Source organism: Camelus dromedarius, chromosome 29 (genome assembly GCF_036321535.1).
Source record: "Camelus dromedarius isolate mCamDro1 chromosome 29, mCamDro1.pat, whole genome shotgun sequence".
NCBI classification, from domain to species: domain Eukaryota; kingdom Metazoa; phylum Chordata; class Mammalia; order Artiodactyla; family Camelidae; genus Camelus; species Camelus dromedarius.
The window spans coordinates 20456719-20473021 of record NC_087464.1 but is presented as its reverse complement, the minus strand read 5'-3'; the positions used below and the strand labels follow the sequence as shown (position 1 = coordinate 20473021).

The following is a 16303-nucleotide window of genomic DNA, read 5'->3' as shown; positions in this document are numbered from 1 at the left end:
CCGCGCTGCTCACTGCTCGCAAGCCTGTGACGCGGCGGCGCCGGCCGAGACACAAAGACCGCGGCTGGGACCGCCCAGGGACTGAGGCCGCGTCCCGGGGCCGCTGCGAGCCCGAGCGCCATGCGAGCCTGTGCCCGCTGCCCGCTGCCCGGGAGGAGCCCGGGCGCCCGCCTCCGCCGCTGTGCGCCGGCCTCAGCCCTGGCTGCAGCCCGGTGGGCACCGCGCAGGTGAGGGCAGAGCCCGACCCCGGGCGGCGGAGGCCACAGCCGCCCCAGCCCCCGGGGTGCAGCCGCGGGCGCGGACGCCGGGCTGCCCGGGAGGCGGAGACCGGCGGGCTCCGGAGCCCTCCCGAGGCGCGGCGTTGGAGGCCGTGCGGACCGCGGCCGGAAAGAAGCGGGAGACCGGCGGGGCGGCGTGGGCCCGGCGCCGGGGGAGCCTCGGAGGTAACTTCGGAGAGCCCGGGACGCGAGGGGGGCGGGAGCGCACGTGTGCGTGTGTGGGGGGTGCGAGTTCGGTTCGCCCTGTGCCCGCGGCTCGCCGCACGCGCGCGCGGGGTGTTAAGTCCGGGGCTGCGGGCGCCCCTCCCTGCCGCCCCTCGGCCCCGGAACACTGCGGGCCGCCGGGGTGCGGGGGGCCGGGCCGCCGCGCTCTGGGCTGTGATGGAAAAGGTGTGTGTGCTTGACCAAACCTGGTGGAGAGATCAGGGATTCGGGAAGTAAATCAACGGGAAAGGACCGTGCGGTTTGGGGCAAGTTTTCACGGCTGAAAATTCCCTTGTAGAAGACGGTATTTTGAGAGTTAAATATGCGAGCTATGTGTGCAAAGAGCCTGACACACCGGAGGCGCAAAGTAAGACAGAAAGCTGGACAAACCCCAGCTGGGCCGACTAGGGCATCCAGTTCTTAAATTGAGATTTCCAGTCACGTTGACGTGGAATGGGATCGCTGTTCTTCCCGAGGAGAGAAGGGTGTTCAACTTCACCTGCCAGAAAACGCAGAAGCCAGGCCTGGAGGGCGGGGAGCGGGCACTCACACACTGCCTAGCTCGTGCATACGCAGCATTCCCTACCCGTTCCACCCTCGTGAGGCGAGTATTCCTCGGGGCTACCACATCCAGCCGAAGTGATCGTTTGTCTGCTCCCGGGGGCGCCAGGAGCTTCCCGCGGCGTCTGAGCAGCTTAACTGTAACGGCGCTCAATCCAGCATTGTTTTGCTGGAAGATTGTAGCCGCGTGAAACTGTGGTGAACACAGTGGAAGGTGGTTGGTTTCAGGCACTCTTTTCAGTGGGAATTAGGTATCGTTTGGCGAAGACCTAAGGTGGGGGATACTGACTCCTTGCGATAAACAATAGCGGTCTATCCGAGAGGCTTCAAACCCATTTCTCTTGTGGATGGGGCAGCTTAATTGGGAGATGCAGAGCCCGTGCTGCCGCCTTCGTGGCGGGGCTGGCAGTGGTTTTATGCACGGTGTGAAGAGTTGCCAGGAGGACTTTGGCAGCAGCTTGTAGGGCCGGCCATGCACCCCCTTCTCCAGCAAACGAGCTAAGGTTGCCACCTCTCCTAGTTGCAGCCCATGGGTAAATGACCCTTCCTTCCCATTTCTGTGGCCAGAAGCATCTCTGGAGTCTTCTCTGCAGGTAGAAGCCAGCAGACTGCTGTGGCCACAGGATGGGATGAGAGCCTCGTTGCGCTATTTTGAGGACAGTTGAAAGAAGAGAAGGAGGTTAAAGGGCTGGGGCTCCTCATGTGCAGGGAGGGTGCCCCTTTCCGGGCTTTCTTCCTGTGTGTCAGAGGGAGGTAGGGCAGGAAGCGGGAGGGGCAGTCTGCAGAGAGAATGCATTTAGAGATTTTCTTAGGTTACAGGAGTCTGGAAGGAAAGCCTTAAATGGCTGGTAAATAAAGTCTGAGTTTTACTGTGCATGTCTGAGAGATTTGTATAAATCTGAGACTGTGTGCAAATACATGTCAATTGCCAGGGAAGTGATATCAACAATTTGTTTGCATTTCCGATGAGTTTGGTGAGGAAGTGCTGTATAGCACTTAATACTTGGAAGGCAGACAAAGGCCTTTTTGTTTGGATGTGTTCTTTCTGAATTTTACATATGTAATGTTCTTTTTCTTTTCCCCTCTGGCCAAGGCTAGAGGCAAAACTTACGTGACTTTCCAGCTCCTAAAAGCCTTCGTATCTGTTACTCTCTGATATTCCCTCCGAAACATGGAGGAAACATGCTCCGGTGGGGTTGAGATGTCTGTCCTGTCTCTGTCTATGGCACACAGCAGTGGTCTGGGGCCTTTCTTACTCAGGACTTCCCAAAACAAGCCCTTTCTCAAATCTTGACAAATGTGAAGCAGAAACCCGTGTTGCAGCTGTGGCTTTGTGCCCACTGGGCAGGGATTTGAGGACCAGGAGAAGGAGGAGGAAGGCCCTGCTCTCTACTCCTGCCAAGTGATGATGTGTGTTCTCAAACTGGCTGGGAAAGGTTCCAGACTCCTCTGTGGCTGTGTTGCTAAAGCCCACTGATTGGCTTTTCCCACTGACATTTGGAGCTTACCTGTGGACTTGGTGTAAATTGGAAAAAAAAAAGAAAAAGAAAGAAAGAAAAAGAGGGGTATGGAATTTAGAGACAGGTAGAAGCAGTTGGTGGCTTCTAACTCATAACACGACTTTAGTAAGTTACCTAACTTTCCTGCGTGTTTGTATAAAATGAGAGAGCATCAGACTAGGTCATTCATTCCCTCACCCCACCCCAACCGTCTCTAAGAGTAGAACACTTTAAGTTTAATCTTATAGAAAAGTTTTAAATATATGAAACAGATTAGAGGTGAGGGAGGGACATGGCAGCCTGTTCACTCCCAAGGTAATTTCTGAAGCACTGGTTTGGAACCCCTTAGGGCTCCCAGGACACAGTTTGAGAATCCCTGGAAGGCTTCTCTCTAGAATGTGGCATGTTCCCCCTTTGAGAGTTTGAAATGAAACACTGTGGTGGCCTAGTTCTGTGTTATAAAGGTGTCACACACTGGCCACCTTTCACTGGCACCCAGTCCTCCTTGAGGGCAAGCTGGCCCCACACAGTGTGGGCTCCAGGAAGACCATGACCTCTTGAAGAGCCCTAAATTGCCTGGATCTAGCACGCACCCGGCAGGTCAGTAGGTACTTGGTAAATGCTGGCCGAGTGGATGAGGACTGGGGGGAGTCAAGTGATTTTGACTGAACAGGGGCTGAGGGCTAGAAGCACCGCAGTGTACATTCTAGGAGGTGCACTTTTGTTTGTTGCTGTATCTCCAGTGCCTAGAACACTGGCACAGGCAGATTTGGGCTCATTACAAGAAAAACCTTTAAACTAGTTAAAGTTGTTACCTGGAAACTGACGGCTCCGAGAGGTAATCAGCAACACGTGTATGGTGGCTATTCGTACCGTGCATGAAGATGCTGACTCTCTCCCCTGGGAACATGGAGGCGTTTCCGTGGTCACTCGGAGTGAGATGTGGCCTTGTGCCTTGCTCGGCCGGGAGCTTTCAGAGTTAGCAGGTGCCTCACTTTTTCGTTCTCCCCTTTCCTCTGCTCCAAGATAGTCAAAGTGCCAGAAGGCGGCTGCTCCCTCAGCCTGGGTCCTGGACCTACAGCGGTGTGGAGCACAGCCCCTCGCAGACTCACATCGGTCACGCCCATGGATAAGAAACCGTGGGTACTTTAAGCTGCTGCAATCTGGGGGCTGCTCGCTGCAGCATAACCTAGCCTATCCTGATGGATGCCACATGTAAAGAGCTTCCGATGATGCTGACTTGGGATCAGAACAGCTCAGGAGGGCAGAGTTCTCCAGGAAGGCCAGAGGTTGCCAAGACAGTGCTTTGTGGGGATTAGGCCCTGGGTGTGAGCCCCACGTGGACAGTTCGTTTGTAACATGCCCAGGCCAGGCTCTCAGAGACAGACTCGTGATAACCAAAGCCCTGATGCGTATAAGACATAAAATGCTGGTTTAGTAGTTTAGTGGGAAGAAGAGGAGCCTGATAAATGTGTTCACTGAGCAGGGACAAACGCCCACTAGAAGCCAGGTAATAAAAAGAAGCTGCTTCGTGAGCTTGGAATTCAATGTAGGGGAGTCAGTGGAGTGAGCTGGCCGTGACACGCCGAGTCCCCTTCTTTCTCCAAGGTCGAGAACCACCTGCCGAGTGCACTCTGTACTCACCCGCACACATCAGTGAATACCATCTTAAGTGCATGACTTGTACACGATTACGGTCTGACTTTCTGGTGCTCGGTGATCGCATGCGAGCTTCTGTGGCGGCCTCTTCTACCGGCCTGGCCCGCGAGAGCCGCGGGCTGCGGAAGCTCCGGCCGGTGAGCCCCCACCGGCCCCTCCGCCTCCAGTGTCTTCCTCAGCGAGCCTTCCATCCGCTGTGCGCCTTCTCCCTGCCTTTCCCTTCGTGTCCCGCTGAGCAGTTTTGACTTCCCGTGGCTGATGAGCTGTGATAACCACATTGCAGGCGCTGTGGTAACAGTGGGTTTTGGAGAAAGAAAACCTTTATGCAGCATGCTGAACATGCAAATTTTATAGTTACTTTAGGAGACTTCAAGTAAATGGCTGAGATAACAACCCCCCAAAATCAACAGGCCAGAAGGGATTGATAGCAGTCCTGTGGGTACGAAGGACTTTAGAACGTCATGGCAGCTGGGAGGACTGGCCACAGTTGTGGGAAGGCCAACCCAGAGAGACAAGGAGTGGGGGCCTGTTTCCGGAGTTGAAGGTGAAGAAAAAGGAAAGTCATTTGGCCTTGTGGGTACAGGACCGGGAGCAGGTAGTGAGGGGGTGGGGGTGGGGGTGGGGTGGACGGGGGTGAATAGTGAGGGGGGTGGGTGTGGGTGTGATAGTGGGTGGGGGTGGGTGAGGGGTCATAGTGGGTGGGAGTGGGTGGGGGTGAGTAGTAGGGGGTGGGGTGATAGTAGGTGGGGCCGGGTGGGGGTGGGGAGTGAGGGAGAGTGGGGAGTGAGTGGGTGGTGGTGGGGTGGCAGCTGGTGGGGTGGATGAGGGTGGTGGTGGGTGGTGGGCGGTGAGTCCAGTGGGTAATTGGCTGTGGGTCCTCCCTCCTGTCCCACTGCCATGGCGCACTCCCTGCGCTGTGTCCTAGCAGACCTCTCCCACTGAACCGTGAGCCCCTGGAGGAGTGGGCCAGTGTCTAGGTCCCCATCTCGCCCCGGTGACTGGCACAGAGCTCTGGCACAGGTGGGGCAGTGAGACACGCCGTGGTATGCAGTGGGGAGTGTACCCTGCACTGGGTGATTCAGAGGGCCCTCTGCGGGGACAGGGGTGGCCTGGCTCTGTAGCTGCTGCAGGAGGAAAAAGATTTAATGATTCAGTCCCCCATAACCTCCGTCTGAGTCAACACTACAGTGTGGCCACCAGAAAGATCCTTAGCTGAAAGATGGTGTCCAGAATGAGGGAGGAGACTTCTGTTATTGCCTGCACTTCAGTATAAGGAGGCTTAACTCATGAGCCACTTGGAAATTATTTAAAGCATCACGGATCATCAACACCAAGATATATCTCGTCTAGAATTCCCAAGCAGCGGTCAGGGCACTGACCGTACCACAGCCTCTTGGGGATCTTTATAAATGCAGACTTCCATGCCTCGCCTCAGATCTGCTGAGTCGGAATCGTTGGGCACGAGGCCTGAGCCCCGGTTTATTCCCCACGTCTCCAAGTGCTGTTTGGAGTTGCCTGAGGAAGGGGAGGGTCCGAGTCAGAGACCACATCCCCATCAAAAGGAAGGATTCGAGGAGTTTCGGCCAGATCCTGGGGTGAATGGTTGGAGGACGTGGGATGGACCAGTCCCCAGGGACAGGGTAGGACCAGTGGGAAAGTGGAAGAGGCTGCCACGGGGATTGTGACTGTTCCCATGTCACGATCATGCCCATGGGCATGGGTCAGGGTTATCCTGAGCTCTGAGAATGGGGAGAGGGACATGACAGTGCGGCCTTCCATATTTTCTGGATTTTAAGATGTATTTCAGGAGTACAGTACAGGAACGTCCTTCTTAACATCATCAGTTATCATTACCCTTAGCTGCCAGTCGGCAGAGGGTTCTAACTGATCGGCTGGGCAAAGCAGATCTTATTTTATCGACTAGAGCCAAGCATTTGCCTTTTGAGAAGGAGCGGAGACCCTCCAGTTCCGTCTACCTGAAACATGCGCAAGCGGAGGACCAGCCTTCCTCCCCTCCCCGTGTGCCCTGGTGGCCAGGGATTCAGGCCCTCCAGTAAAGCGCGCTGTGGCAGGCAGAATAACACCCCCAAAGATGCCCGCGTCCTCATCCCCAGAACTTGTGAGTACGTTACCTTCCATGGCAAAAGAGACTTTGCAGATGTGATTATGATCTTGAGATGGAGGGATTATGCTGCACTATCTGGGGGCCCAAAGTAATCACAAGATTCTATAAAGGGAAACAGGAGGCAGAAGAGTCAGCAGAGGAGACGTGACCACCGGAGCAGGGCTCAGAATGAGGTAATTTCTGGCTTTGAGGATGGAGGAAGGGGCCATGAGTCAGGGAAGGCGGGCAGCCTCCTGGAGCTGGAAAATGCGAGGAAACAGGTTCTCCCCTGGAGCCTCTGGAAGGAATGCGGCCCTGCCAATACCTTGATTTAAAAAACCCATTTGGACTTCTGACCTCTAGAACTTTAAGGTGATAAATCTGTGTGGCTTTAAGCCGCTGTGTTTATGATAACTTGTTACAGCAGCCATAGCAAACGAATACAGCACAAGCTCTGAGATGGTCAGTATTTGCCACCTAAGTGTGGGGCTTTGCAGAACCAGAGGCAGGACTCTGACTTATTCTGACGGCAGTGACATTCTGGGGCTCTGATCAGACCTTCACCTTGGTCAGTGTCTCTTGAGTCCTGAAACTCTACCCTCTCTAAAAATGAACCCACGGATCCCAGAGGTTCCATGGACCTCAGTTTTGGAAACACGATAATAAAAATTCAACACTGTCCCCAAAGTGTGAACAGTCACTGAGACTACATAGCCGTGCCCAGTTATAGGGTGGCCCACACTCGGGATCTAGAATATACATTTACATTTATTACTGAAATGAAAACAAACAGTTAAACGAAAACAAAACACGGAAAAATGGCATACCATTTTTTCCAAGTGGCATATAAAGGAAAATATATGCAAGCAGGGTTGGGAAAACTTTTCTAAATGAGAAATGAACCAGAGGTTCTTATACTGTTAGGAAGTATTTTGACTTTCAGAAAATGGTATCTGACTGTACCTCTCCATCCCAAAAGTCATCATCTGGTCCAGGGCTTCACCTTTTGCTGAGAGGTCAAAGGTCAGGAGGGAGACTGACACAGGGATGAGCTTAGGTGGAAAGAGCGGAAGTAGAGGGAGCTCCTAGTGCTCATTATTATTTCACTCTAAAATGGAACATGAGCAATACCTGAGCATTGGGAAGCTATTTTTGGAGATATTTTGATAAAGAATAGAGTCATGTTGTAACTAAATATTGTATCAGAGACAATACACTAATAAATAGTGTTTATTTGCACATCATATTGTACCAAGTGCCTTCATGGCCAGCCAAACATGCCAGTCATGCTTCAGCCGCAGGGCCTTTGCACTTGCTGTCCATTCTGCTTGCGATGCTTGCCTTCCTCCTTATGAAAGGTAGGTAGGCACATGGTTTGCTCAGTTACCTGTGTGAGGACTTCATTCAAATATAATCTTTCCCCTGAGGACTTCTCTGAACATCTTATTTAAAATTGCAACCCCCACCTCTGGCCCCATACTTTCTAACCCCTCCTCTATTTTTCTCCACAGCACTTTCCACTGTCTGATCCGTAGTACATTTTACTTGTCTATTTTGCTTAGTATCTGTCTCCTCACCTAAAACATAAGCACATGAGGGTAGTTTTTCTGGTCTGCTTTAACATCCTTCTGTATTTCCAGCAGCTAAAACGTGCCTGACACAAACCAGTTACAAAATAAATATATTGTGAATGAAAATGCGAGTGTCTCATTTGACCCTGTTAGTAATTTTTTTTCCAGATGAGAAAACCGAAGATCAGAAATGATAACTTCCTTCCACAAGTTTTCGTTGCTCGGATTTGCCTGCGAATCCTTTCTTCTTTATTTTTTATTAGAAAATCACATATTCTGAACATTTAAGTAATACAGAAACAAAGGAAAGGGAAAAGCACTGAAGGACAATTTTTAACCTTGTGGTGTATAGGATGTGCATGCATATAGACAACTTTACATCATATTGCAACACACCATTTAGAAGCACACTTTTTCACTTAAGAATACGTCATTAAAAATTAAACATGTCAATAAGTATATTTCTGCAACATGGCTTATTAATGGCTGCATGATATTTCATCATATTGATGTACTATAATTTTATATAACCGATTATTAGACACAAAAGATACTGCTGATTTTTTTTCTTATTATAAGCAACATTAAAGAGAATGTATTTGAGCACTTTTTTTTTTTACATAGATCTGATTCTTTCCTTTAGATAAATACTTAGAAGTGTGGATTTGTTTTATTTAAAGGACATGCATATTTTCACATTTTATGCAGATGACTTCCTGTGACAGTCACACAGGTTTCTCCCTCTCCTGCAGTGCCTGGGAGAGCCTGCTTTCCCACATTCTCCCCAGCAGTGTCATGCGCCTCCTCCTTAACCAACACTAGTGCAGCTGTCGAGTGGAAGAGCCTGGATTTAACTTGGGCAGTTTAGCTCCAGAGTTTGTGATCTTTAACTATCATGCCATCCTGTCTGTAACAAATACAAACTATGTTCTGATTTGATTTTGACTAATGGTGTATCTTATTCTAGCCTCATACTTTCAACCTTTCTGTGGCAACTTAGGTATATCTGTTACAGGGAGCATTTGGCTGCAATATTTTTAAAAATTTAAAAAGCTGGAGAGCTCTGTCTTCCAGTTCACTAATTTCCTCTTCATTTATGTCTAATATGTTACTTGACCTGTCCATTATGATTCTTGTTTCAATGACTATTTTTAATTTCTAGAAGTACTGTTTAGTGCTTTATCAGATGTATTTGTTTTTTTTTTTTAATATTTTCTTTAATTTGGATTTCCAACATTTCTAAATACCTTTACTTATTTAAAATATACTTACAGCTTTTTTAAGATTGCTGTCCTGTTCTGTGGTGCTCTTGAAGTTTTAATCCCCCTGATTATTTTGTGCCTGCTCACTTTTGCTCACCGTTGAGTATTTCTTCTTGTGTGTTGTAATTTTTAAAAATAGTAGTCAACATTAGTGTGGCTTCTTTTCTCTTTGGGGCACCCTTCATTGTCCAGAGCAGTTTTGCACTTGTTTTGCTTGTATCCAGGGATATCGTCAACCTGACCCTACTTGCACAGTCATTTCTTAGCTCAAGAGTTCTTGAACCATCTGGCAATATGCATTTGGGCCCTGAAGTATTTAAGGTATGGGCCCTGTTTTACATTCCAAAGGGTGACTTTTTACTTCCTTTACCTGGAGTCCAGGGAGAGGCTGCCAAGTTTCCTTGCTTCCTATGAGCAGATTTTTTGTCTACGTCATGCTTTCACTTAAAGGTAGAGAACAGTCTTTTGAGGCTCCCACCTTTGCGCAGACATCTCTCCCACCACCATCCCGGAGGGCCTCTCCTGTTCTAACTTGGGGGAAGACCCCTGCCTCAGCTCCCCCAGCAGCTCCATCACCAGCTCCTCTGCTTGCCTGCATACTCTTCAGTCCTTTCTCTGCTCTTGGCATCTGGACACTTACCTCGCTCTCTTGCAAGCTTAGCCACACTCATTAAGAAAAAGAAATCACATTTCATCCAGCATTTTTAGGTGTTCAGAATGGGAGGCTTGTCCCATTTTCTAAGCTGGCCTTCTCGCCAGATCTGGAAATGCGTCATGTCTTGTCTTCTTATTCAGGGGCTTTGCACTATGGTTGAGCTCTCTGGGGATGCGTCTTGGCGAACAGAAGCTTAGCCCCCTTCCCAACTCTGTGCTGCCCTCTTTAGCGGTTTTGTGGAGGAAAACTGCTGTGAGGAGAGAAAGGGGTCTCCTTTCAGTTGGAAATTTATTATCGGTGACACAAGGGATATAGAATTCCCAGCTGTGAATTTTAGATTTCTAGATGAATACCTTCCTTTTACAGTTTCATTGAATCCATAGCTTCACCGAATCAGAGTAGCATGTACCATCCTGAGGAAAAAAACCCAAATCCCAAGCAAGAAGCCAGGCCAGTACCCAGGCTGGAATTACCCGAGTGCTGCAGAGACATTCTTTTCAGTGTGCTTTTCAGGAGTGAAGTGAGGACATAGTGCCCACATTCCATCTTGGCACATAATTTCAGCGTTGAAAAGATCGATATATTATGGCATCCGGGAAAGTTTTAATACGAACACTTTATAACCGAGTTTCGCTAATCCAGTTCAAGGTTTGTATCATTTGTTCTCATCAGATTTTGGAGTTGTTGGCAGAAGGGAAGATAAAACCTTTCAGGGAGTTGGTGGAAATGAAATTCAGGGAGCTTGTCTTCTGTCCAGAGATTCATGCAGCCATCCTGCAAGTTATGTCCCTAAATCCTGTCTCGTTCTGCTCTGTTTTGATCAACATCAGATGTCAGCACTTCAAGTAGTTAAAAATGCACAAGGTTAACGAAAAGGTGAACATTCGTTTTAGCCTCGTAGACTGGACAGCAACCTTTGTCATGGTTGGAACATGACAGGAGAAACTCACGCAGCGTCAAGAGGTATTAGGAGGAAAAAATCAGGCATCTGGTTCCTGCCCTCCTCAAAGCTACAGATTGCTGTGTGCTGGAAACAGCCTCGGATCTGGAGTTTGAAGAGCCTGGGGTTCTCCTGCAGGCTGCGTACATGCAGGAGGTGTTGCAGAGGGAAGGGAATGTGGATCCCAGCCCCCACCATCTGCAGACACAAGTCCAGATGCCCGGCCCAGGTCCAGCGCCCTGCCTTCTCTGAATCCCCCTGCTTGCCCAGCCCCACCTCCCTCTCTCCATCCCGACCACACAGGCAGACCCCGCCCCTCTGCACCTTCCTGCCTCCTGCCCTCTGTTCCCTTCCTCCAGACCCTCCTCCTCTTCAGTTTTCCAGGCACTGCCATCATTGGCGCCTCCTCTGTGAAGCTGGCTGGAGTTCACCTCACTCTCCCTGTGTTCCCAGCCCCTTGTTTCTGCCTCTCAGCACCTGACAGTCAGGACTGGCATTTTTGCAGACACGTGTGAAACCAGGCGAGGTGTCAGGAGCCTGGATCCTGGGGCTGATTCTGCCGTGAACTCTCCGTGAGGCTTTGAACAGTTGTCCAGTTTGTAAAAGTGCAGGGCTTAGCCTGGGCGTTCACTGTGGTCCCATCCAGCCCTGACCCTGATGATTATTTTCTTCTCCGAGACGGTGGGCTCTGTGAGGGCGGCACCCTCATCCTTTGCAGCCGTACCTTGCAGAGCATTATGTACATAGTAGTGCTTGGAAGGCTTGTGATTGGCCGAATGCCTGCAGAATCTTCGAGAAGGCAGACACACAGGGTGGGCGTCACGTAGGTTGTGAGGGGGGGCCAGTCTCGGCTTGGGGTAATGTGTGATAAGGGAGCTGAGAGGACATCCCTGTTATTCTGAGTGAGTCATTCCAACCTCTGGCCTTCCAACATCCTCATGGAATCAGTTTAGGGACCTTCTTCTTGTTTAAAAATGGGCTGAATATTGAACTCTGCAAAAACCTTACTTCCCTTCTGAGGAGATGTGTAACCCAGACAGAGACCGTAACTCATGGATTTAATGAGAGTCTCTGAAAGCATGCGACTGAGGACAGAGTTTTCTACAGCAGGAAACGAAAAGTCTTGAAAGACATCGAAAATGTGAAAAAGAGGCCAGATAGGCACAGGTGGGTCTTGGCTCTCTCTGTAGAATGGAACCATTTTTCAAAAAATGCTCTTGTGGTCCTCCTTTACCACCTGCAGGAGGCGCTGCGAGGCATAAACTGACTGCCACCCTCAGACTCCCCACTGCCACTGCTGTTCTGTGAGCGACAGCTGCCATTTGTTGAATGGTTGTCATTTGGGAGACACTTTAAGTGCTTCACATGAGCTTGCTAATTAAACCCATTGCTACAGGTGCAGAAACAGAGGCTGGTGACTGGAGGTGGCGTAGCTCGTGACGGGCACGGCTGCCATCTGTGTGCTCTTCTCAGCTGTTAGGTCTCACTGTCTCCCACCAAAGCCAGCCCCTTGACTTTCTAAATGATGCTTCTCAGCCCCTCAGGCTGAGGACCCATGCTTCAGAAAGACCTGGGTGGCTTTAGAAGCCCCCGAGGCTCTGGACCCCTCCCAGGAATGCTGATTTAATTGGCCGGGGTGGGAGGGCTAGAGCTCAGCTTGACTGAAACCATCCCAGGCAAGTGGCTCCCGTGTGAGACATGCTGTAACCGCGGCGCAGGCAGACGCTGCTGAGCACAGCAAGGGAACAACTAATTCAGACTCTGCGGAGCAGTGAGAGGCTTGAGGGGAGAAGGGCTGTTTGGGGAGAGCCCTGGAAGGGGAGCAGGATTCCCAGGGTGTGGGCAGTGAGAGGGCATGGGGTGTTCCTGTGGGCAGAGCAGAGAGAGCCAGAGGGGATGTAGGTAGGGGAAACCTGGGGGCCACTGGGGTCCCAATGAGGTCCTGATGGGTCTGAATTCCAGGTGCCCAGCTGCTCATGGGGGCCCAGGCTGGTCTCCCTGCCCCTGGGGGGCATGGCCAATACTCAGCAAGTAGCTCCCGAGGGGTAGGGGTAGTGGCCAAGCCACGCAGCTCCCGGTGCCCTGGTGGAGGGTCTCCTGCCCGGGAGGTGCCCCTGCGGAGGGTGCCCGCCCTCTCCAGGTCCCGCTCGAGGTTCCTGAGAAACTGGTCACTGCAGGCGATGCGCTGGGGGCTGGCCTCCCGAATGCTGGTGGGTGGCTATGTTGGCGCCTTTCCCAAAATAGGCATCAGATTGTGCTGGGAGCTTAAGAATGTTCCAACCCTGAGGGCGCGCCTAAGAGAGACCTGAGAGAGAGAGTGTGTGCACACCCACGTGAGTGTGTGTACTTGAGTGTGGGGGTGGGAGCGTGTGTACCTGGGTGAACTGTGGGAGCGCGGATGTGAGCTGAGAGTTGTGTGTGTGATTGTGGGTCTGCTGTGAGTTGTATGTGTGAATCTATGTGTGTGTCTCTGCGTGTCTCTGTGAGTCTGTATCTGTGTATGAAGGTACCTTTGCGTGAATGTGCGCCCCTGCATGTGACTGTGAGTGCACGAGTGTGTCTGTGTGTGTCCGTGTGAACACACACAGACATGTTCCATGCAGGGTCACTCAGTCCCTAGAGATTTTGGGCGGATATGCCTTCCTTGCTCTGTGCTCCCTGAGAAAAGAGCCTGGGCTTTGTCTGTAGCCGGATTTGGCTTCTTGCTCTCAGTGTCATTCCTCTGGCCTTACTGTCCTCTTGTCCCCTGCTTCAGTGGACGAGAGGTGGCGCCTCCCCCTCCAGGCTGTTGTGGACATTTCATATGAAGCCCAGTGCATAGCAGGTGGTCAGGCTGCAGTGCGTGTCCCACTCGGCTTGCCCCCGCCGGTTCCCTTCCATCACAAGGCGGTGATGCTTTACCTCCTTCTGGCACGAGACTGAGCCTGGTGCTCCGTCCCCAGCAACCCCAGCCCGGGGAGTAGTTTACTGGGGCCCCGAACTCAACATTGGACCTCAGGCAACTCATGTCACCTCTCCAGACGATACGTTTACATCCCCTTCCTGTTCTTCGGCTTCCCCATCTGTGAATCAAGAATGCACTTCCCACACCACCAAGTTGCCTATGTGGCCAAATGAGGTAGCCCTCCAGGGGCTGCGTGCTGCAAGCTGGGTCCTATGATGCTGTTACAGAGCTTCAAAATCTGCTTTTCCATTGGTCCCCGCTTTGCTTCTTATCCCCCTGGGGCTTTCACTGGCATATTGTTGAAAATCTGTATGGAGTTTCTCCATGGTGATTAATCGTCACATGCACACAAGCCAAGCACAAGTCTGCACTTGTACGGGGGGCGTGCACCTACCCGCCCCTTCCCTGGCCGCTCATAATCCCCTACATTTCAGTCTTGATAAAAAATGATTCAGGCTTAGCATATCACTTGTATTTCCTTTATTCACTTCAGGAGACACTGGACCTTGGCTTTCCAAGTTCTTTTTTTGACCTGGGATGAATAAAATTTTAGCCATGCAAAGTAGAATAGAAAGTTGAGACAGCCGTGTGGGAAAGCGGGGTCTGGGGTTTGTGCGTGGCGAGGGCCTAGCACCAGGTCGGGCTGCAAGTCCCGGCTCTGATCCTCGTTGCTTCTAGTAGCTGCCTGGAGTCCTCCAAGCCTGTTTCCGCCTCTGTTGGGAGAGTCACAGTAACAGTGAGAGAAGCCTCATGAGACTGTTATAAGAATTCAAGAAAAGGGTGCCTTGGAAAGGGCTTTGGAGCTGTAAATATGATGTGTGTGAGTTCCAGTTAGTCTTCCCTCAGTTTCCTTTGTTTGCCCTCCGCTCTGGTTTCTGTGCCTGTTTATCTCCTTGAAGATCAAGTGTGGCAGGTTGTCCCCACCTGTAATGAACCCATACATCCTGACACGCAACGCTTCCATCAGAGGGATTCGGTGGCTGGGGTGCAGCAGAGAGAGTTGTGTGGGGAGATGTGGGCGTCCCAGTGACTTGTTCTGGGCAGGAACAGAGTCTCTTAAGGCTTCATCCAAACCACTGGTCCCTGCATGTCTCTGCCGACATTCACGGAGAGAGCTCGCTAATGTGTGTAGATGCCCATTAGAAGCACTGCCCTCAGGATGGAGAAGCAACACATGGTCCAGAGCAGCTGAAATTTAGCCCAAAGAAAAGACACCGTTCCCCTAGAAAGTGGGCTGGCCATGTGTGAGCTGAGTCGTCTTTAAAATCAAAAAGTCAGGCAATCATCAAAATGCCTTGTCTAAGCAGGGAGTGACTGGGAGGGTAACGTGTGCAACTGGATGTTTCCTTGTAAATCTCAGAACCTGGGTCCGTTTTTATCCACAAGGAGCTTTACTTCCTCTTATGGAATTTTGTTAAGCTTTTGGTTTGGTATTTAAAATTTTTCCATCCAAGATTTGTTAATGTCGATTTTTCTTTCCATTTCAAAATAAAGTTAATTATTGTTTGGTAATTACAAAATAACAAGTGCTCATGGTAGGAATTTTGGAAAAGAAGGGAAATTATAAAGAAAATATTAAAGTTACCCATCAAAGAAAAAGAACTGTGGTTGAATGGGAAGGGGCATGAGAGAACTTCCTGGGGCAATGGGGAACATTCCAGAACTTCGTAGGAGTTTTGGTTATAACACAGGCATACACATTTGTCAAAACTTCAGCAGATGCACACTTAAGTTTTGTGCACTTCCTTGTATATAAATCTTATATTAAAAGAGAAACTATACACAGTTATTGGACTTGTGTTAATTACATGCACGATGAAATCTTTAGGGGAGAGTGTACAGATGTCTGCAATTTACTTTGAAGTGCATTAGAAAATAAGATGGCTTGATGAAGGATAGATGGATAGATACGTGATAAAGCAAACATAGTAAAACGTTAATGGTGGAATCCAGATGGTGGCTGTATGAGCGTTCACTATAAAATTCTTTCAACTTTGTTGTATGTTTTAAAATTTACATAATAAAATAGTGAGAAACAAAGAGTACTAATTCAGAAAGAAAATTCGTATTTGCAATCCAAAGGTCACCACCATTAACATTTTCCTGTACATTATTGTCTTTCTGTTTCATTTCCAAGAAGATACAATTTTATATAATTAAGATCTTACTTCATATACAGATCTATTTTCATATTTTTTTCACACAGTATTGTACCACAGTTTTCTTTTGTCAGGAAAAGTCTTCAACGTGTAATTTTAAAATTAAGGTCCAATTTACATATAGTAAAATTCGCACATTTTAGCGTACCCTTCTGTGAGTTTTGACAAGCGCATACAGGCATGTAACCACCACTCCAATCAACATGTGGAACAGGTCCAACATCCAGGGAAATTTCTCTGTGTCCTTTTGTCAACATGCAGCCCCTGGCAACCACGGATCTGTTTTCCAGAATATCATTAAAATGGAGTCATAGATTAGGTAGCCTTTTGAGTTTGGCTTCTTTCAGTCAAGTACAATGCATTTGAGATTTATCCATGTTATTGCATGTACTAGCAGTTTTCCTTTTTCATTCACGAGTAGTATTCCACTGTAAGGATGTACACTATTATGATTTTAATGTTTGTAA

The 16303-nt window shown here is 49.7% G+C and overlaps 1 protein-coding gene across 1 annotated transcript in view; it reads left to right on the top strand.

The window, feature by feature from the left end:
• Nucleotides 1–303: 303 nt before the first annotated feature.
• The window catches only part of MINAR1 (membrane integral NOTCH2 associated receptor 1), a 29361-nt gene continuing 13361 nt past the window's right edge, over nt 304–16303 (top strand). Inside the window, exon 1 of the mRNA XM_031440707.2 lies at nt 304–443. The gene's annotated coding sequence lies outside the window, so the exon portion shown is untranslated. The remainder of the gene's footprint in view (nt 444–16303) is intronic.